Genomic DNA, 24192 nt, shown 5'->3' on the forward strand with positions numbered 1-24192 from the left:
TATAATGGGTGTATTTTGTATTCATAACCAGTTATTTTTTTAAATGAATTTCCCATTTTAAATATTAATATTTACTAAAGAAATGAAAAAAAAAAGATTCGGTCATAAAAAAAAATGTGCATAACACTTTAAAATAAATTGTCACACCTTATAAATACATGGTAATTAAACAATGTTAAAAGAAAAACTATTACTATATAAATCGTTTTTTTTTAACTTTATTAATAAATACTTCTAAGTGACATTAGTATTTTATTATACTTTAATTGTTGACGGTTGACCAAGTTAAAGATAGAACTAAAGTGTTTACTTATAATATAATATTTTTTTTTAGATCTTGTTTTATATAATTTTATTTGTCAAAAAATAGTCGTTTAATTAAATTTTATAGATCTTAAATTTTGAAACCATAACACTTTTCCTAAGATTAATATAATACTCAAGTCTAATCATTAAGCAAAAAAATAAATTTATCGGTCAATCATTATTTGTAATTAAATAATTAGTTTAGTTTATGAATTTTAAATTCATTAAGAAACTCATACAAACTCATACAAAATATAGTTGTTGTCACTTACAACTACTAATTAGCATTTTACATATATCTTTTAGTTTTTAAGCTGTTTATAAGAAACCAGTTAAAATTGCATTTTGTAAGGCATAAGCTTGTCTAAATAAAAATATGTTTTAAGGTTTCGTTAATGTGTTAAATTGATATTATTTTAAAATATAAAATAAATACCAAAATAAATAGTTTGATATTTTCTTAAGCAAATAAAAGAACTATAAAACATAAATTATTACAATTTGATAACAAGAGACTAAAGCATGATGAACAGTTTAGAAAATCTTAAACTTTTAACATCAACTAGAAGTTAAAAAATATAAAATAGTTAAACTTCTATATTTAAATCTTAATATTTTTCGTGTTATTATAACAATTTAAGAGCATAAACTATATTACTGAATAAATTGTTATATCTTTTAAATATTTTACAGTAAGACACAAAGTTATAAACTGTTTAATATAACACGTTAGATAGTGGCAACTTATGCCTTACAAATTTCGATCTGAAAAAAATGGTAAATATATTAATTAATTTTTATGTTATATACAAAAATTTGTTATAACGTGTTATTGGTGATGTAAGTGTGATATATTAAAAGTAATAACTTTTTTATCGATAAAGTTTTTTTCACTGTAGATAAATATATTAATATAAATTTGAACAAGAAAAATTAGTATAAATTGCAAAACTAAAACCTAAAGTTTTATCTGGTTTGACAATTTTTATTTTGTATTTTTTTTTGCAGATAAATATACTTTTGATAGAATTGTAATAAAAGTATTTTGGCTTTAAAAAATGAGACAGCATGAGTACCTAACTTGAATATAAAATTATTATTCGCTAAACGATACTAGAGTTATGAAAAAGTAATTATTTTAAAAACAGTTTTTTTAGATCTTAGAGTTTAAAAATTATGAATCAAACAAAAATAGGTGATTTTAGTAAACTAATATTCGTAAGAGTATATCGCTAAACAAACTTAATGATTATCATAATGAAACAAGATTGAAAATTTATATTAAATAATTAAAACTTTGTAACCTAACTTTTTTGGTACATTAGTAAGTAACCAATTTATTTTTTATTTATTCATTTTTAAAAATTTAAAAAACTAATTAAACATTTTTGAAAAAATTCTAAGTTTTATTTATTTATTTATAAATATATTATAATACTTTAACTAAATTAATCAAATTAGTGACAAAAAAAATACAAAAAGTTATTTTTAGCAGGCTTATCATTTATTTATTGAATTCTAATAGGATAAATTTTATTCAGAAAGTTTCTATTAAAAACTTAAAAGTATAGTTTAACTAATCATTTTTGAAGTATACCTTAAAACATTTAATTAACAGTAAAAATCTGATTAAAAAAATTAAAGATATAATTTATTTTAACTTATAAAGCTTCAAAACTTGATCACTCAAAATTTATAATTGATTTTGTAAAATGCAGTTTATGATTTATGACGTCGATAAATTGAGTATGTAATATTTTATCATAATAAACTATCATACTTTTGTGTAATTATAGTATATTAATTCTACGCCATGTTAACTTTTTTTAAAAATATAAGTTTTAGAATATATAATTTTCACACTTACCTACTATAATTGTCTTATGTGTTTTACGATACTTTTAACCAGGGGTCGGCAGGCAAATGGTGCCTGCGGGCCAAATTTCAAGTTTTCAAAATCTTCGCGGGCCGCAGTTTTAGTTTTAGTGACTTTAAATAATCTTTTGGTTTTAATTTAAGTCACACTAATAAAAGCTTTTATTTCATTATTTATTTTAAATCACTTTTAGCTATAAATAACATTACTATTTAAATTATAAATATTTAATGAAATAAAAGTTACATAGAGTAATTTAGTTAAGTCTTAATAAGGTTTTTACTATCATAAACTGTTAATTAGTTTAACTTAATATTATTTTTATTTCACTTGCAACCTAGAACTCTATAAAAACCGAGCTTGAAAAACATGTATAAGTCACTTTTATGTTTTATTTTATTATCTACTAGTTTTCTTATTTAAAAATAGTATAAACTGTTGAAAATAGTTTTTGCTATTGAGATATATTTTACTCTTTTAAAATTGAGTTGCTAGTTAACTAAAATAAATTTATACCTATTTGTATACTAAAAAATTTAAACCAATTTTCAAACAAATATAATGAGTAAATACTTTAATAAAGTTCCTAGTCAATAATTAACTACAGTCTTTTAAATAGTTGCAATTTTGAAAGAAAAAAATGTCTGAGTTACATAAAACCAGCCTAAATTTATTAAAAGTTTAAAAATCTAAAAACTTGCTTTAAAAAACTAAATCTTAAATATTTAAATTAAATATTATCATTATAAAGAAGTACATAATATGTAAAAAGACTAGTATAGATAATAATTATTAAACTACTAAAACAGTCACAAAAACTGTTGTGAGAGTTCCAAGATTTTTTCAAACTAATAATAACACACACACACACACCTGAGTTTTCAAAAATGTCAAAAAGAAGTTTAACCTAATGCAAGTTTTTCAAATTAGCCCGTATAGTTGGAATACCTGTTTTAAATTAAAAAACGAAGTGTATTAGCAGTGAAATATGTATATAAAGCAAAAAAATATTTTTATAAGTCAGCTTGAATGGACAATTAAGTTTCTTATGAATTTTAACGAAAGTATAAAAAATTATTGAGCTGTTAATGAAGTTGAGCTTTTTTATTGTGGCAATTATTAATTGCTTTATCTGCAACAAAAATATTGCATTTAAAAAACAGAAAATAGAAAATAAAAGACGAATAAGAATTACAAAACTTGGTTAGGAGTTATTGCTGGAAACAAAAAAAAAGCGTTTCAACAAAATATGCAGTAACTTCAGTTTTATCTTCAGTAACTACAGACAGATCATAAAAAATGTATCAAGGCGAGTTATAAAGTAGCAAAAGTATATACTAAAAAGGAGACATCGTTTAGAATTGAAAACGTTTTTAAATATTTTTTGTTGGTGGTAGTAAAAGTATTTTGTTTTTTTTCTTTAATGACAACAAACAGTTTTATAAATAAAAATAGGTCTTTAATCCATCTTTTAAGATGATACCACTATTACCATAAACACTGCTTACCTAAAAATACTTATTAGAGGTGTTTTTATTAATTAAATCATTATTTTAATTAGGTTTAAAATGAGCACTTCTGTACATTGGTGTGTATAGCGATTAGTTTAAATCGCACAGAAAACTTCTATATAAATCAAAATGTGTCGAAAGCAAAATGAAATAAACCTTATTTCTTACTATCATGTTGATTTAAGTGTTTTTGTCTACATTGAAATATAACATATAGTGATAAAACATCTATATGAAAAACTTAGGTATAAACTACATGTTGAATAAACTACCTAAATTTTTAAAAGGTGACAGTTTTGTTAATTACTGTGCACTAAATAATGACTATGATAATATCTGTCTAAGGTTTTACATACTATAAAAAAACGTGAAAATCTGTTTACCTACAAGGGATATTAAATTTAAGAAAATTAAAATAGTCGGTCAATATACTTAAAACCACCAGAATTTTTTATTTTGAAAATGCTTGTTTTTTTCTGCGTTATATCAAATTATCATTTGTCAAACAAAAAATATTTGTGCTACTTTTATCTCTTCAAGAAGAAAGGGTTTTCTCGATTCCTTCCAGATTTTTTAAAGTACAAATTTTTGGGTCTAATTTTAGTAGAAATTATGTACAAGAAAAAACTGTCTAAATAGTATAGCAACATTAAAAAGATATTATTAAGCTACTTTAAAAGTGTTAAAAAATTTGTAAAAACATAAAGAGATAATTATATGATAGTTTTTTTGTTTAAAATCGAAATTTAATTACATATAAAAACTGTTAAAAACTCAAGATTTTTAAAAAAACTTAAATTTCAGGTTTTTTCAGGTTTCTTAGCCTAAATTGAAAAATTTGAAGTTTTTCATAATTTAAGGTTTTATGGAAACACTGATTGTTAACACTTATATTTTTACAATAATATAAAGGTATTTGAAATTATAGCACCTGCAAGACTTAAAAATTAAAAAATATTATAATTAAAACCAAAATTGTGAATTAAACAAAACATACATCATGATTTAACTTTGCAAATGTGTGGCGATGGTAAATTGTTTATTTGATTAACAATAAAAAGGATCAAAAAATTTACCGTTCCTAATTCTAGTTTGTATAAATTAAGTAGTTACAAAAAGGAGCATGTGTCTATATTAGTATTCACCGCAGAGAAACTAACTTAATTTTCCAAAATATTTATTGAAAAACAAAAATAAATGCAGAACAAAAACCATTTTAATTTATGTCATATATATCATTTAAAATGTGTCTGTACACAATTATATATTGTGTGTAAAAATAATTATAATAGAAAGTTTTGCTAAAATTACACTTAATCGAATTGATTATCAAATGAGAAAGTGGTTTAAAAATGAAAATCTATGAACATGGATTTGCAAGCAATTTACTTAAAATGGACAGAAAACTTCTAAAAACATAAAAATTTGTCAAAAAAAAACCTTGTTTCGTATTCTTTTAAATTTTTTGTGTACACTCAAACATACATATACTGTTCAAAGTATCTATACAGAAACTTAGATATAAATTAAATGTTAACAAAATACCTAAACAGTAAAGAAATTAAATTTTAATTAATACTGTGCACTACTTTTTTACATAATGGAAAACATTTGCATTCTGTCTATTTACCAAACAGGTATTGTAGATATACTAAGTCCAATTACTTTTTAAGATCAAAAGTTACTGTTGTAAAAATAAAATTATTGTTAAATTGAAGAAAAACACTGCTCTAATGCAAATCTGTCAAATCTTCTAATTGTTTCAAAATGTTATACAGGGACTTCAAACGAAATTAAACAAATTAAAAAAAATTACCAAGAAAAAATTATCTCAAAATATATTTTTGCTCAGCGGAGCACATTTACATGCTCGCGGGCCGCAGCTTTTTCTTTCGTGGGCCGCATTCAACTTAAATAAAAACATGCTCGCGGGCCGCAGATTTACACTTCGAGAGCCGTATTTGGCCCGCGGGCCGTAGTTTGCCGACCCCTGCACTAAACATATTTTTTACATCTTAGTTAGATGATATTTCAAAAATATAGCAACAGTTTAAAAAAAGATCTATTTTCATTTCTCTAAACTATTAAGTATTTTAACACTGTTAATAGTGTTTCATGTCTATAATAATATTTAAATCAGTTTTCACCTAGTGTTTACTCAAATAAAAAAAAAAATAAAAATTCAGTCACAAACAAATCAAAGTACTTTTAATCTTAAAACAAGCTGTATTACCTAAAACGTCTTAATGAAAAAATGTTAAGTATAAATATATATAATAAAATTTGGACACAAATTTTTAAAATTCTGTATCTAATTTTCAACCCAGAAATAAATGCGTAAGCTAGTGGTTTTAAGACTTAAAAGAATAGAAATTAATTTTTTTATCTACAAATTAACCTTGAAGTTAAAACGATAACTTGTAAAGATCATTTATTTTAAATATCGTTCAAATATTACTTTATTTTGGTGTTAGTTTTTCAATATTTATATATTTTTCAACTTTTTTACCCAATCTAAAATAAATGATTATACTTTAGCTTTTTTGTTAACTTAGTTTTGAAATACTAAGTTGTTCTGTAAATAAGTAATGTTAAATAATTTTACTAAAAACTTAGACTTGTAAAAGATTCATAGTTTACACAAATATGTTAATTTAAGTTCTAAGCGCAGTAAGTTAGGGCAAAACTTTTTTTTGTGCAACTAAAAAAACGTAACTACTATAAAATATACTATTGAGTTAACGAGTGTCTAAATGTTTGAATAAAACTTAATAACTTTTAATCAATATTAATGTTAGCTCTTTTTATATACACAAAAGGCATACATATTATCAAAAAAAAGTTATACTTTTACAATAATTACATTGCAATATCATAAGATCAAAACGATTTACTACTAAGTAAAAAACTAACAGTATTTTCTTATGCTCAAAAAATAAAAGATAAAACTTGCTAAAAAAAATAACTAAAATATTTACTAAACCAATTTTGTTTTTAAAACTTCTGAAGCAGCCACTTTTATGTACTTTTACAAAAATATATTTTGTTAACTTTTTCTTAACATTTTTGGTAAATAAAATTTTGTGTCCTCTTAAGTTGTTTTATTTTTCAATTTAAGTTCAAAGTAAAAAGAAAAATACTCCACCGTAGAAGCTAGTTACCATTTTTTGCTTTCATATTATATAATTTTTGCATTACTAATTATTAAAATTTAAACTATACTCAAGACCTGACTTGCTGCAAACTGTATACGTTATAATGGATAAGTATTGCCTTAAAATTTAAAAACCAATTTTGAACGAACTAGTAAAAACTACAAATATTATTGAATTATTAACTAAATATCAACTCAACGATACTATTACGGTAAAACTGATTCAAAAACTCATGGTCAGTACATTTTTGTTTCATTTAATATTTTGAATTTTGAAATATAGACTTTTTAAATTTAATGCACTAGTAGTTTGTAAAAATAAATTAGACCATCAGCCAAAACAATAATTATAAAAAAGGTTAGTTGTGGCCCTATAATAAAAATAAAAGATTTAAGTAAGATTAAAAATAATAGTTAAAATATTTATTAGATTATTTAGCTAGTATTTATGGGTTATCATCAAGGTTGATTAGCGATATACTCCTACGAATATTAGTTTATTAAAATCATCAATTTTTGTTTAATTCATAATTTTCTTAACTCTAAGATCTAAAAAAACTGTTTTATTTACTAAAAATGCAATTTTTCTTTACTTCACTGAGTTTTTGGTCTACTTTTATGATTGCAACTCATACAAAAATTATATATTTCAATTTAAGAAAACATAAGCGTAAGTGTACATAACCAAAAGCTTGACTGATGTTTGTCATGAGACAAGCGCAAGTTATAATATCACTTTGCTTGAAATAGTATGATCTAATGTTTATGTTAGTTCGTGTCTATTTTAATTTATTATACAAATTGTTTATCAATGCAATAATCGAAGAGGCGATCTAAAGTTTGATAGCTAACTTTTAATTTTTGTTTTATGTTTTTTATTGTATCCAAATAAGAATACGTTTATAAAAGTTCTGCTGTTTTAAAAGTTTTCAACAAAATTTATACAGTATTGTACAATAAAATTTTAAACTTTTTTAAAAGCTTCTACAAAAACCACTTAAACATTAACTTAATTTTCAACTTAATGTATTATTTTGTATCAAAGTTAAATTAAAATAGTATAAAAATGTTCTTTACTATATAATAAAAAAATTTATTTTCAAAAGGTAGGTTTATTCCGTAAAAACTTATATGAAATTAATATTATTCTTTTTGTTTTAATATAATATAATATTTATTTAGTAATGCTAACAATCTACTGTTAGTTAAAAACGTTTACAAATTAATTGATATCATGATTTTTTTACTTCAGTTGTTAAAAAACATATTTTATTTTGAATGTTATAAATCTTAAACGTTATTTTGCATTTAATAACGAATATATCTATTTTAAGAAAAAAAATAATTACACTTTTCTAAAAATCTTCAAAATAAAAAAAAAATCTTTAAAAAATCTTATGCAACTGAATTAGTAACAAAATTATGATAGTATTTTAATAAAACAATTGTATAAACTTTTAACAAATTTTATAAAATTTTCAACTAGTTTTTATGATTTTACATGTCTAAATAGTAATTTTAAAGTCTTATTTTCTGGTTCGAATCTTAATTAAAACAGTTTCGTTTAAGTGTTTTTTGTTTTCATAAAATTTCAAAACAAAGCTTAAAATAATTAATTCATGTAAAAGTTTGTATTTTATTAATTCCTAACTTTACTCTTATATAGATTATTAAAAATATAGGTTTGTTTGGATCCTGCTTAAACTTTAAAACAAATAAAATTCGCTTTTTTGTGCTTTAAAATACTTGATTATTGAAAATTTACGCATCTGAAGTTAAATTATTTTTTAGATTGACAACAAAACTATTAGTAATAGAATAAAACAAACTATTTATAGCTTAACAAATTTAAACGAACTAATTTAAGCATGTTTAACGATTATAGTTTGAATACATTATTTATTTTTGAAGTAGTGTTTGATGGTAAGATAATTATTTTTTAAAGTTTGATTTTTTTTCCATAATTTTTGGATTATTTTTAAGTTTGAGAATACTTAAGATAACTATTTTTTATCTATTATAAAAAAAAAACATTTGCAAAATCTACAAAGTAAAAACTTAGACTTATGTCTATCATGAGACAAGCTCAAGTTATAATTAAACGTTTCATAGACCACTTTGCTTGAAATCGTACAACCTAATGTCTATTGTAACTGATTATACAAATTGTATTTCAGTGCAAGAAACGAACGGAAGATCTAAAATTTTACAATCAGTAATTTTTACTTTTCTTTTTAAAATATTCTCAATTAGAAAATACTTATGTAAAAGTATTGCTATATAATTAACTTTATAAAAATGTTATACTCTTTATGAAATTTGAAAATTTCAAAAAAAATAAAAATTAAACTTAAATATTTAAACAGTATTTAACTAAGTCATTAATACTATTTTTATTTTCACTGTTATTTGTTTGTTATTGTTATTAGAATGATTTCATACTTTAAAGTTTTTTGTATAACAAACATTTATTCATAAAAGCTATATTTAAAATTTGACAAAAAAAAATCATTTTGTAAGTTAAGAAAGTTGAATAATACATTTTGGAATTATTATTTCATGATTTTTTATTCAAACGAAGCAATTTGTAAATATAAGAAAATTATTACCTACAAATACCGTTTTTAACTGTACAACTTCAGAAAAATTTTTAATAGAAAATATAATCTTTGTGATTTCTTAGCTTTAAATTAACATTTTTTATGTTAAACTACAGAATATTGAAAATTTATATTAAAAGTTAGAACTACTCTTCAACTACATCATCAACTTAAACAAAACATAGACTGACATCAATCATCTCATTAATAAAACAAAATAGGCCAGTTCTAGCCTCATAAATTTGAAGGAGCAAGAGTCAATATACTTAAGAATGATAGTTAATTTATTTATTTGATTATTCAACTAATGTTTTTTGGGTACGTCATTAATTTGTTTATAATTGTCCAATTTCTTATTTCGATGAGTTTTAGTTTACTTTTAAGAGTTGAAATACTTGAAAAACATTTATCCTTTTATTGTAATTGAGTTTACAAATAGTTTATAGGAGCAAGAAACGAACAGGCTGTAATAATTTATTAAAATAATTTACTTTTATTTTTTAACATTTTGTTATTATATTTCAGTATATAATATAGTTTAGAAGTATAATTGTAAAAATAAATTAGTATATATTTTAGTATGTGTATGACTTTATGACGGTTTAATTTGTAGCACCTTGTTTTTTTTTCTCACTTAATTCTAAGATATTTAAAAATATTTATTTCATTTAAAAAAATTACTCGTTTTTCAAATGCAGTTTTTGTCGAATAAACTTTTGTCAAGTTAATATATCCCTATTGTTTTGATCATCAAAACATTAGTATTGTAATGCTATTGAAATTTATCCTTTTCGAGAGAGCATATATATATATATAACCTCAACTTTTAAACGCTATGGTTTTAAGAGTTTTATTATCTCGCAGTGTGTTTTTTAAGCCACTGCGGCTTTTTGCTGTACTTAGATTATGAAAGTTTTCGATCTTATTACACAAATTTAGTTAGCTTTTATATTGCTTTTATGAGTTAATTAAAACGATCACTTAGTTTTCAGTTTCTTTGATTCATGTATTTTAGTCTTTTAAACTAATTAATAACTCGATTTATTGGACTTTATGTTGTGTAGTATTTTATAACTTTTTTGTTTCGCAATTTCATTGTAGTAAACACAATTTATTATTACAGACTCGAGTTACATTTAACAGTAGTGTAACTAATTTATTTATTGAACCTTTAGTAAATAATAAGTAAGTCATAACAGTCAATTTATCAACTATATTTACTCGTTATCTTGGAAAAATTTCTTATACAAATTAAGGTGCACATTGAATTATAAACCAGACCCCTAACTCAGTAGAACACCCCGTTAGCGATAATATAATACTACTCGCAAGCTACTTATGTTATAAGGTTTATAAACTGTTTTGTATAAAAAGTTTTTTAAAACTAAATAAATTTGTTATAAAACTCTATGAATCTTAAAACACTGTATTACATTTAATTTATAACAATTATCTTTATTTTTAGTAAAATAATAAATTAAGTCTTATAAAAATTGCCTAACTCATGCTGACTGTAAGCTGTTTTCTTATTTGAAATAATTTTTTTGTTATAGCTTTAATTATTCAAGAACTTTCTAGTTTTTTTGTTTTAAGTTATAAAACGCACGGTTAACATGTTTCCTCTTTTAAAATTTTCAGAATTGCTGTTTTTAAGAATTTTATGAAAAACAAATTAAAATTTAAATACTATATCTTGCACTTGTACAAATTAACAAAATAAAAAACTTAACTCACAAAAGAAATATTTAAAGTTCATTAAGTTTAGTTAATTCTTCATTTACTTCAGAGTGTACAATTTTAAATAAAAAATTTCTAATTACCCAAAAAATAATTTAATTAAAGTGTGAGAAGTAGACATTTTTTGAGTAAAAATGTCATAAGTATTTTTAACGTTAAAAATTTAATAAAAAAGTTAGAAAAACTTAATTTTGTAAAAAATTATTTTAGCTGTTAAAGAACAAAACCTAATATAACATCACATCAATTACTTATCAATAATCTAATTTTTGTACTTTTATAGGCAGGTTAACGCCTTATAAACTTCGAAATTTAAACAACATGTTAATAATTATTAGCTCGTACACGAATAAGTTAAAATTTTGTCAACTAGTGTTTGTGGTAACAAAAAATCTTAAGTAGCTCGGTTTTATTAAAACAAACGGTAAAAGTTTATATGACATTTAAATTGATATTTATTGTAGTATCAGTTAGCATGAGTAGTTTGAGGGTTGTTGAGTTAAAAAACTATTAAATAATACTAAAAAAATATTAAGTTTAGTTAACATACTTTATTAATAGTTAGTTTATAAAAAAAATATCTTAATTAAAATGGATTTTAAATTTAATTTTCAAGTTTTCTCTTATTAAAATTGTTTTTTTATTTTCGAATAATTAGCGATTTGTATATTACTAAAAGTGATGTTTTCTTTAGAGTAACATCTACTTAATATATATTTTTTCAAATTAATTGATATAGATATAATTAAATAGTTATACATTAATAAAAAATACACTTCACACTTAGTATGTTTTATTGTTTTTTTGATACAAACTGTCAATTAATTAAATCAATATCCAAACGGGCCTAACATCATTTCAAATTTGAAATTCAGGAGTTTAAACAAAAAAGTTTTTTTTGATTACTTATATCGTTATACTATCAATATTTAGTAATTTTTTTTTAATCGTTAAAGGCGTGCTACAAAATTTAGTTTACGATATTTAAAATGCAATAACTGGAACAACTTTTTTTTAAGTAAACAAAAACAATTGTTTCGTTTATTGTCTTAGTTAAATTTATTAGACTTACAAAACTGTTATTGTCATTATATCGAATGCTAATTTAATATTATTATTTTTTTAATAAATAATTATATTTAAGGATAAACAATAATTAAAAGAAGTAAACGACTAATTTGTGTTGTTTTATAAGTTTTTCATATTTAGGAAAATTAGGCAGATTTTCTAAAGTTCCGGACTTAAAGAAAACGTTTGTTATGATAAAATCAAATGGCTTGTAGTTGCCTAACAAACTTTACAAATGATAAATATTACAATGAACTGCAATTATTTAGTAATAAATCCTAAATAAAAAACTATTGTTTGTAGTTTACGTCATTAATATTTGTTTAATTCTATAGTTTGAATATTTGTATAAAATTATTACTTTTAATCTATTTATTTTACTAAAAAGATTACTTAATGGCTTCTCTTTTTTAATTGTTACTTTTAGTTTTTATAGCATTTATAACTGAAAACTAATTCATGTACAAATTCAAAATAAAAACGATATGTGTCTGTTAAATTTAATTTTACTTTTCGTGATTTACAAAGTAATGATGATAAAAAACAAAATTCAGTTCTTTTAGTAAGCTGGTATGAAGAATTTTATTATATTAAAAACTAAATTGTTATAAACGTTCTACTATTGAGTTTAAAAGATAATTTTTATTAAAAAAAAACTCTCCAATCTAACAAATGTGGTTTAGAAGTAAGTTATTTGAAAGCTTTTTTGTTTTTTTTTTCAAAAAATTTAACAAAGTATTAATACTTTTACGGTTATTTTTTGACTAATTTTGTAGCACTGTTTGATTCGTTAAATGCAAGTTAGTCTAACAGAAGTATTTAATGTTTTAAAAATAAACAAAGCACTTAATTTCATTTTATATTGAGAACTAAAAGTTTTGCAATTGTACAATATTTTTTTAGTGGACCAAGTTAAAGAAAAAAAAAATATTTAATTTACTGGTACAAAAACAAATTTTATTAAACTATCTATAGTAAATCAATTAAAAAAAAAACTTTTTAAGCGTTGTTTTACATAGAAACTTTTTTACCTAATCAATTGAATTTCATAGGTATTGAGCTGTTATTTTTATTCTTAAAAATATATATTCAGGTTTGTAAATACTATTCATAGTTTATGATGTCACTGTGATAATATTTTATGATAATATTTTTAATTATAACAAATTATGAGATTGTGTCAACGTTTAGTGTGTCAGAATATAAATAAAATTTTGTAGTAGCACTCCTACAATTTATTAAGTGCATCATGTCCATATAATTCTATAATAGAAGATACTAACATTTTTCGGAATCCCTTAGAAGTTAGATGGAAACGGGTTTGAACCATCTAACATGTCATCGGTGATTACCGGGCACTTACTAAACGATTCTGATTGTACAAAGAATTACAGTGACAGTCACTTTTCAATTATAAGTAAAGCACCTAATGAGAATCATCTATTAGTTTACGTCTAATATTTTTACTATAATTTAATTTGCGCAAGACTTGAAACCGACGTCAATATGTTTTTCAGAATTTTTAAAAATATTAATTTTGATACAGTAAATCATAATTGTATTATCATAAAGGTAGGTAACTACAAAAGTTATTGAAATGTATTGTAATGTTAGACAGTTTTTTGTTGTATTTATTTCAAAAATGTTATCTTTATCGATTTCGTGAGTTTTTTAACTGAAAATAAATTAAAACAACTCCTATATATTAGGATAGGCTTAAAAAAATGTTTATTTAAAAATTAATAAACTTTTTATAATCGTCTTTGTTTTTATATAGTTATAAATTTTTATAAGTAAAATAACTTAACTATGTAAATTATATCTTAGCTTTAAAAAAATAAAGTCTTATAAACACCATGTCAACTATCACCAAGTAAAAGTCTGGTATTTGTTTTAGGCTTTTCAATGCAATTAAGCTAAAACTTACTGGTAATTTATAGACTGCTAAATCATGCAAGAATAAAATTAAAATGTATCTAATTGTGTTTGTGGTAATAATAAATCTCAAATAACTCAGATGTTTAGAAACAAACTGTAAAATTTTTATGTTTAATTATGTATATTTTTTTTTTAAGTTTTTAAAATAATAACTAATAAATGATTAAGTTTATTGTACTTATCAAATTTACTAAGTTAACAGTAGCTATATAAAGTTGGGTGTTAGTATTGATACTACATTATGATAAGTACAATAGTAATTTTCATGTGTACGGTCTTTAACTACAATTAAAAATTGACCAAAAATAAGTCATAGTCTCTAATTAAAAACTAAGAAACCACTTATGCCTACTTCAAAATATGATAAATATATCCATTTATAACAAAAGATTAACATCGACTGAACATAATATCTTAAATAAACTGTTTGGAGTATTGATAAATTAAACTGGTTTAAAATAAAAGTTAAATATTTATTTATAACAATATTAGATAATTTTATATAACTCAGTTAAAATAGTTCACTAAGCTTGTATATAAAATGAGTCAGTAAAAATAAAAAAAAAACTTTAATTCTACCAAGTAACAACCACCAATCAAACAAAATAAAAATGCTTTTTAGAGTTATAAACTAAATTTTAACTTTTAACAGCTTTAGTCATCGTCAGATTTGTTTGTTTTAAAATTATAAAAAAAAAGTTAAAAAAAAAACTACTTGTTGTTTTAATATACTCGCATCAAAAAAATTTTAAATACTTTTATCAAAAACCTGCACTTTAAAACAAATACTTTTGTTACCAAATTAATTATAAATATGTTTAATGTTATTGTAAATTTAATGTAACCAACAGTTGCCTTAAAATAGGGTGTTATTTAGATATAATAGTAATTTTTGTATAGGTGAATACTATTAAAACTTAAGGATATGTTAAGAAAATTACATAGAAAGTCATACAATAGTAAAATTTGTTTTGTACTGTTACTTATTATATTTTAATTAATACCTCTAATATTTAAACTGTAAAATACTTTAAGGAAGTAATTTTTTTGTGATCTTAATTGCATTATAAGTCTTAATAAAACCAAGTTTTAAAGCAAAAAATTAATGAATGATTAAAACAAGCCTTGTAAAGCGTTAAAAAATTCGTTTCCCATTGCTATCGTCCACCACATAATAAATATTACACTATATACAGTCAATATATAAAAAAGTACGCCATACATAATTTTTCATAACCATAACGAAATATTAAAGATTTATAAATCGTCAATATAAGAATTTATTTCTTAATTGCATGTAAAATTAGTTAGTTTATACAAAAAAAGCTTTAAATAAATAGTTAAAGCAAAATTACAAACAGTAACAGCTAAAAATAAAATTTATAAAATCAAAACCATTGCAAAAAAACTTATTAAGATTTCAATCTAAGTAAAAGATTTAATTTAACTTTACTGAAATATCCCTCGCAAATTAAAGTACTTAATAAGTTTTTATTTTAGTTTTTAGGAATAAGAATTGGCTTTTAATCGTATTTATACCTAACCTTTATATGTTTCGTTAAGTTCGGTAACTAAATTAACTATCAAGTACAGTGAAAAAATTGTTTATATTACAAGCAGTTAATCTGCCTTACAAATATGACTATAAAAAATTTTGCTAATTTATAAATTTATTGTCTAATATAAGATAACTTTTGCATTTTAATGTTTGTGTCGTTTTTTAAAACAAGTAAAACAATTAATTTAGTTACTTAAAAAAAAACTATATACATAAATTGTACTAGAGGATTAGACAAATCTGCTCATTATTAAAAAATAAAACAAAACTCTTATAAACTAGCCCACTTCTTCTAAAAAATATACAATTTTAAAAGATTTTTATTTTCAATGAAATACAAGTTTTACTAATTTTTAAATATTTTTACCTAATATAGATTACACTTAATTGGTCAATACACGAATTGAATGGTCATTATTTTTACGCATACATTAGTTTGTGTTTTAGTGGATAACTATTTATTATATAGCTAATACAGCAAAAAATAATTAAACTATTTAACACTCTATGAATCAATTCGAATATTAAAATTTGTATAATTTAAATTTTTTAAATATTTACACTTAATTAAAGCAGGTATTGAAATGTTAATGCTATTACTAGTAAGCTATTGCCATTTATTATAGAATTCATTTTAGCTTGGTTTTCTATTGCTTATAAGTTCTTTTTAACGACATGTAGTTTTAAGATTGATATACATTGTCTCTAAAATTAATAAAAAGATTTATAACCTTAGTATAAAAACAAGACATAAAAAAAGTTGTGTTGTTCTAAACACTAACCTAAACTTTAAGGTGTTATAAGTATGCCTTATAAATGTTAAACAAGAAAAAAACATTTATTTCTGAAATAGAATATTAATTATTAGAATAGTTTATTAGCATTTGCTATATTAGTATATACTTTTTCTTAAATTATATAACTTCGTATGATTTCGAAGTAACTATTATGTAGTTTAGTTTTCAGTGTTATGATACTATACGTATCACTAAAATGTAAATGAATAACAGAGTTTTCTTAACTAAAAAACTTTACGGTATTATAAAGGATTTAGTGTATCAAGTATATTTAATCGTTTTTTTTGTTATGAAAAAAATTAAACAACTTATTATTGCAGTAACAAAGCTTTAAGTAATGTTTTTGATATTAATTCAAAAAAAATTATAACATTCCGAAGTATAAAAGTTATACTTACTAAAAACAACTTATATACATTTAGAGTATGTTAGTTTATAATAGTTTTTAGATGTAATATGCTCCTGAATAATTGAAATTTTAACCTAATAAAAACCGCATTTAGTCTACTACTTGGTTATATTCTGAGGATGAGTGACGAAATCGAAAGCCATTAAACTTGTAAAAATTTCAAAATTTTACTCATACAAGAAAATATTAACTGCGTTTGTAAATACTTTTAACAATTATTACTTATTTATTTTGTTTTATACAGGCTGGTTTACGTCTTATTAATTCGGAACAGCATATTTGAAGTTTCGTTATACCTATAATACTTAAAATAAGTTGTAAACTACATCTACAGTTTATGGTGAAATTTTCATTTTGCAAATTATAATTAGTAAATTTATATTAGTTATAATAAAGTTTGAAACTTTTGTGTAATTTTAAAACAATAAAATTTACTTTTACAAAACATTACATGTTTCTCGACATAAATTTTTAGTAATCATATTTATTTAACTTTAAATAAAAACAAGTTAGTGGTTATCAACGGACGGCTTGCGCTTTAAATCAACTAACTTATTAGCTTGTCTTCCAAAACAAACGTTTTGCTTTATTTTGATGCTTACCGAACATAAAACCTTTTAATTTAAAAGTTTAAGTAAGTTTATATATAATTGTTTTTTGTTTTCACCCTACTGGACTTTTTTTTTGTCTTCGTTCAAGAATCGCTACACAAAACACAAATACAGCTTTAAACATGAAATACATAGAATGGTTTAACGAAAACATGCAAAAACAGATACATTTTAAAAAACGGATGCAAATTATGTGATGCGGAAAAAGTCGAAATTTTGAACGTGAAGAAATCAGAATTGCTAAACAAAAGAAAAGATTTACAAGCTGCCAGTATACATTACAGAAAAGAGTTTTTTTAATCCTGTTAATAATTTGGCCAAAATCAACTATCTGTTCTATTATTACGTATCACCTAAAATAGTATAATTTCATAGCTGTATTTACAAGTATGCTTTTCATTGAATAAAACACATGGCGTATTAGCGGAGAAACAACTGTCCCAGGTAAAAGTTTATTTTGTGTATTTGAATTTTATACATATATATAAATAATTTTTATAAGCAAAAATTAAAACAAAATTATTAAAAAGAAAAATTTTTAATAAAAAAATAGTTAGGCTAGTAATTATCCGAAAAAGTTACCAAGATAACAGCAAAAAATGTTTTAGCATTTAGTAAAAATTTTAAAATTAAGTTGTTGTGGTTGATGATTTACATTTAGTAACTAAATAAGACTAATATTGTTTTGTCTGCTAAAATTTAAAATTACTAGTTTTTTTTAATTTATTAATTACTAAATATAATACCATCTACAATTCAGGAATGATTATATACGACTGCATAGATAAATAAACCAATAAAAGAACCTTTTTATAATTTTAAACTTTTATCTAACTAAGATATTCAAAACCAAAATTTAATTTTTAATTCATGTTACTAATAGCCAATTTTGCTTTACAAAACTGATTGCCGGTTATTACACATTCAAATAATGATTTTAATATAAATTGAATTTTGTAATACACAGCTTTTTGTTAATGGTAAGTAGTTAAAAAACTGTTGTCAAATCTTTTTCTTTTATAAAAATAACAAGATAAGTACCATTAAATACTTTTTTCAAAACCTCCAATAAACTTTTCAACTCTTGACCAAATTAAAGTGAAAAAATTTAGTGTTTTGACATTTAATCAGGTACTCAACTTCATTTAAGCATACAAGATTTTAAACTGTTTAATTAACAGTTTTATTTACAAAATTGAAAAATGCAATAATAAATTTTTATTATGTTTATAATTTTTTTAACATAAAAATAAAGGCTACTAAGTTAATTCAGATTTGTTATAATTTATTGTTATATATGTTTAACAGACAGGTTTACGCCTTAAAAATTTGCCAAATATGAATACAAGTTATTTTATTTACTATTAAAACTATATAACTTAATTTGTAAGCTAAGAGTTATGATCATTGATGTTTATTATTGAGTTGTTGTTATTTGCTTTTTTTAGCCGTACAAAATTACAAGTACAGTGTATCATTGTAGAGTATAATAAAACATTACAACTTTTATTTTAATTTGAAAACTTTAAAGCTCTGTAAATTTATAGCTTTTGAAGCTTAAGTTGACAATCGTTGAATAAAAATATTTTATTAATTAAGCTCTTATATATTTAGCACTCTATATTTTTATATTTTTATAACTTTGAAATATTTTTTATAGATTTAAGTCAATGAAAGTACTTCAAATAAGGCTTCAATAAAACTTAAAAAAAAGTTAAAATTGTAAAAATTTTTGAAATGAGTAAACTTTGCTCACCCCTTAACAAAACTACCCCTTTACGCCACTTAAAGATATATGTTTTTTTTTCTTAAACTGGGTAAAAAAAAATAACTAGCTTTGTTACTTAATCAACAAAGTTAAATAAAACGATGTTTCTGATACATATGTAAAACTAATTTATTAAATACAATTTTAGTTATTACTTTTAACAAAATCATCAAGAACATAGTTAATATTGTTACTTAAAATTAAAACTGGACTAAAATAGTTCGACTAGTTCTTTAAAGTGAATTTTATAACAATTTAGGCTACTTCGTTTTTTACAATTTTTTGTAAAATATTCACCGCTCAAACTAAATAAAAAAGTATTAAAAATCTTGTTTAATTATTTAAGATTAAATAAATATTACAACTAGTGAATAAGCACTTTATGTTTTTGTTTTTAGCACAACAAACAACGAATTAGTAAAAAACCTATATAATTGATCTTAAGTTGTACTTAATCTAGCTACAATTAATGATTTTATTACATTAAAGTCACATGCGAAAAACTAAAATAATATTATAAAAAGACTTTTTTTCTTTGTACCAGAACATTTAAAACACATATCAGATCATAAAACAACTAAAACATAGTTTAGCTTTAAAAAAAATTTTTTTTTTGCTAGGTACAAAAATTACTTCTCTAAATGTCTTGAATTTCATATTATTTTGTTGGTTTTTATAAAATTTTCAATAATAATTTTATCAGAAAACGTTTCTATTTTATACGAAAACTTTTAATAAAGTAACCGAATAAACAGTTAGTGCAGTAACGCTTTCAAAACTTTCCCTTAAATTATTAAATTTTTCAGAATTTAAATACTAAATGTATCATTTTTTAAAATTTTTACAGTTTTTTTAATCGGTAGTTTATAATATTAGGAAAAAACCTACTTATTGATACATGATTTTTTTTTACGTTTTCGAGAGTAAGTGTGTGTCTTTATTGCTTATTGAGCGAAAAAAAAACGCTCAAATATTTGGTCCAAGGACCTGGTGTACGAAAAAACCTTTTGGTTATCGAGTTATACACTAAGATACAGTTAAAGTCTTGTTCAGGACTTTTTTAGAAATTACTTTTGCTTATATAAAAAAATAATTAATACCAATTATCTTATATTAGATTCTAATAAGTTCGTAACTAAAAATTACTACACTTATGACTTTTTTATATATTAAAACTATATATTAAAACACTTATGACATCAGTTTATTCGTTATTAAACAGCAAACAGACTTTTGTAAATTAATAAATAAATTAAACTGGAATCAGTGCAATAAGAATAATTTTAATATTTATTTTGTGTACATAAGAAAAAAGCCATTACGATTAAGAAACTATATATTTTAGTGTCTAAATATACAAATTAAAATATAAGAAATGTTTAACTATCTTTATTTAACTTTTTTTTATAATAGCGAAGAATAAAGTAATATAAAAAACTTTACAATTTTTCATTGTTTAACTTCAAAAGATCAAAACAAATAAATTACTATATAAATTATAAATAGCATTTAATTATCCTTGAATAAATCTTGATAACTGATAAAACTACTTTTTTAATATTTAATAAACAGTTACTTGTATTAATTATTTGTTATTGTTGCAAACTAAAAAAAAAAATAAATTTTTAAGCCTATATAACAGGCAGATTATTTGCCATTAAAACTAAAATACAAAAAACTTAACAGAAATTTATGTTTGTTAAAGTTTAAATCCAAAATTATTAAGCTGTTTTTTATGAGTTTGATGTTCATAGAAAGTAATAATTACTACAACTTTATTACTTAAATTGAAATTTAGGTAGGTAACTTGAAGTCTTTACTATTTTGAACAGTTTTCATTTTTTAATTTTACCCTGTTTATAATTAAAAAATGGCATTAAAGAAAAGATTTTAAGTGCAATTTTTTCCTACACTTTTCTTGTTTTTGATTGCAAGTACGTAGTACAACTACTTTATGTAAAGAAAAAACATTTCACTCAATTATTAAACACTATTTCTAAAACGATAAGGTACAAAAAATTGTTTAATTCTGGTTTTTATTACTTTTATTTATTGATCCCTTTATTATAAACACAAAAAATATTTTATGTTGCTGTAATGACCGCAATGTTACAAATTACTAATTATTGTGCTTATTAAGAAAACTATTACTAAAAATTTTTTTTTAATTTTTGACTGGAAATGTAAATTTACACCAGTGTTCAATATTTTGTTTCACATAAATTGACAGACAAATGCATTTTTTATCTATCAAACTTCAAAACTATCATACTAAACTTAAATTTAAAAAACAGGCAAATTAAAATGTTGTCACCAAACACTTGTGCGTGTAAGTAAATAAACAATATAAATTTTTAATAACTTTTACTTGATGAGTCACATACAGTGTTTTTTTAAAATTTGTGATTGGTGTTTAAGTTTTTATATCATTTTTATTAAATAAAGGTTTGTTAAAATTCAAAAAAATAAAGTTTGTATATGTAAAATAATGTAAAAGCCTTTTATATTAAACAAAGCAATTCATTTTTATTTGAGATTTTAACTAGCTTTTATAAATATTAAAAACATAATTATAACTAACAAAACTTAATTTAAATTTAATAAACGTAGTTATATATCGTCGTTTTCTCGTACAACAAAAAAGAGTTTAAAGGTAGTTCCCGCATTGGCAAGTTTACGCCTCACAAACTTTAGACGTTACTCAAACTTTGTTTATTTAATTAGTCACAAAAATTAAAATTTAGTTTGTAATCTACAGTTATGGTTTTTGACAAGAACTAGTTTAACTATTATTATAATAATAAAACAAGGGGTATACACAGTATAAATATTCTGTAATACTAAAAAATTAAGAGTCCTTTGTTTATAAAAGTCTATATATACATTTCTGATACTGTATAAATTTTAATCTTGAAGTTTTTTCTTAAAAAAAATCATTCAAAACAATAAATGGTTTGTTTTATAAAGGTTAAAAAAATTTAAAACAAAAACTAGTTGCCTAAAAAACCGAATAAAGGGTCTATTCTCAAAGATGTGCACTGATAAAGAAATACTAAGTAAAAAAAACTAAAAAGTTTTGCACATTATACTTTGAAATTTAAAAAACAACTAAATTTGGCAGCACTTTATTCCAAGTTTTTTTTTTAAATATTGTTTAAATAGCAATGGTATGCCTTGTATACCATTACAAGTTGTCCATAATACTTAACCTAATTTATAAGACCACTGACTATTCTAAATTATATCGTTTTGGAGCATTTCAGTATTTTTTAGACTATTAATTGCCAGTTGATAGTTATACAACATATGTGTAAAAAAATAAAATTATCTTTAGGAGTTTTGATAACCTACTTATTGATACCTGATTGTACATGATTATTTAAGATACTTTTCTAGCTGGTATAAGTATGTGTCTAGGGACCAATTTTTGAATAATAATACGATTGTACCTTTTGATTTTTAACAATTTTTGATTTTTTCATAACTAAATCCAAAGTAAAATGTTCTTAAATGCTTATTACGAAAAGTAAAACTAATTTATTTAAACAAATGTTTATTATTAAGTTTCAAATATTTCGTAGTAAACTTGTTTATTGCTTCTGAATCATAAAATGCAAAAGTTAGTTAATAATACATCTTTAACTTAAACAATGTAGAAAAGTTAATTATGCATCTAATAAACTCTAAAACCTAAGTTATGACTAATTTATCTAACCGATCTGTTTTATAAAGCAATACTTACTTTCAATTGTTAACTTACTGAGTTTAATATCTCTAGAGGCAAGTGTTTACCTTACAAACTATCAAAGAAACTGCAATTATTTATTGCTTATTCATATTGTGTAAGAATAAAAAGTGTTGCCTAGTGTTTGTGGTAATAGAAAAACTTTAGCATCTCAGTTTTATTCTATAAACGCTCAGACTTAAACTGTTTTAGTAAATTTATTCTCTATAACTTTACAATTTACATTATACTTACTGTTAGGGGATATTAGGTCTACTATTCATAAAAAGTTAGCTAAACAAATTATTAATTACTAAACTAGTTTTTACTTTAAATGCTACATTAGAATGAAGGCAGTGATCATATGTTTGAACAAAGACCTTAAATAAAATCAAAAATTGCATACCTAGTAAGTCCTTGTTTCTGCTTGAATACTAAAAACTTCATTAAAAGTTTATATATCTCAAAAATATTATTTTAGTGAAAATTGTTAAACGACTAATTGAATTATTTATCTATAGTAATATAAGATAACTTTTGGTTTTTTTTTGTAACGCCTAACGTTTAGTTAGATTAAAATCTATATAGATAACTATATTTAAAATCGTTGAAAACATGAAAAAATGCTGCTTTAACAATAAGTTTATCTAACATACATAATTTAAGACGAACTTATTAGATTAGTACTTGATTATCAACCATTGCAGTTTTTCTGCTTAAGTTAAAGGATTGAGTATGAAGAATGTCTAACAGAATTTGTATGTGTCATTTTTAAAATTTAAATAAATCAATATTTGTCATGTTAGTTTTCAATTTTATATAATCAACAGTTGCCTTATATTAGGAAAGTTTTTAGAAATAATAGTCTCAGTATTTTAACAAGTTTTGTTTAAATGTTAAAATGTTTAAATGTTTTTAAATGTTTAAATGCTAAAATTGAATCAGTTGACTTTATTAAATTATTAAATTTCAGTCAAATTTCTTACAACGTTCACTTATTTTTGCTAATAAGTATTGTTTTATATCTAAAGTTAGTTTCTAAAAAAATTAAAAGAGCTCAAAAAAACGTCTTTTTTTGTTTTTTGTTATCACTGTTGCAAAAAAAGTCATATAGAAACTAAGTTTGACAGCACAA

Source organism: Thalia democratica, chromosome 4 (genome assembly GCF_965202585.1).
Source record: "Thalia democratica chromosome 4, ktThaDemo2.hap1.1, whole genome shotgun sequence".
NCBI lineage: Eukaryota > Metazoa > Chordata > Thaliacea > Salpida > Salpidae > Thalia > Thalia democratica.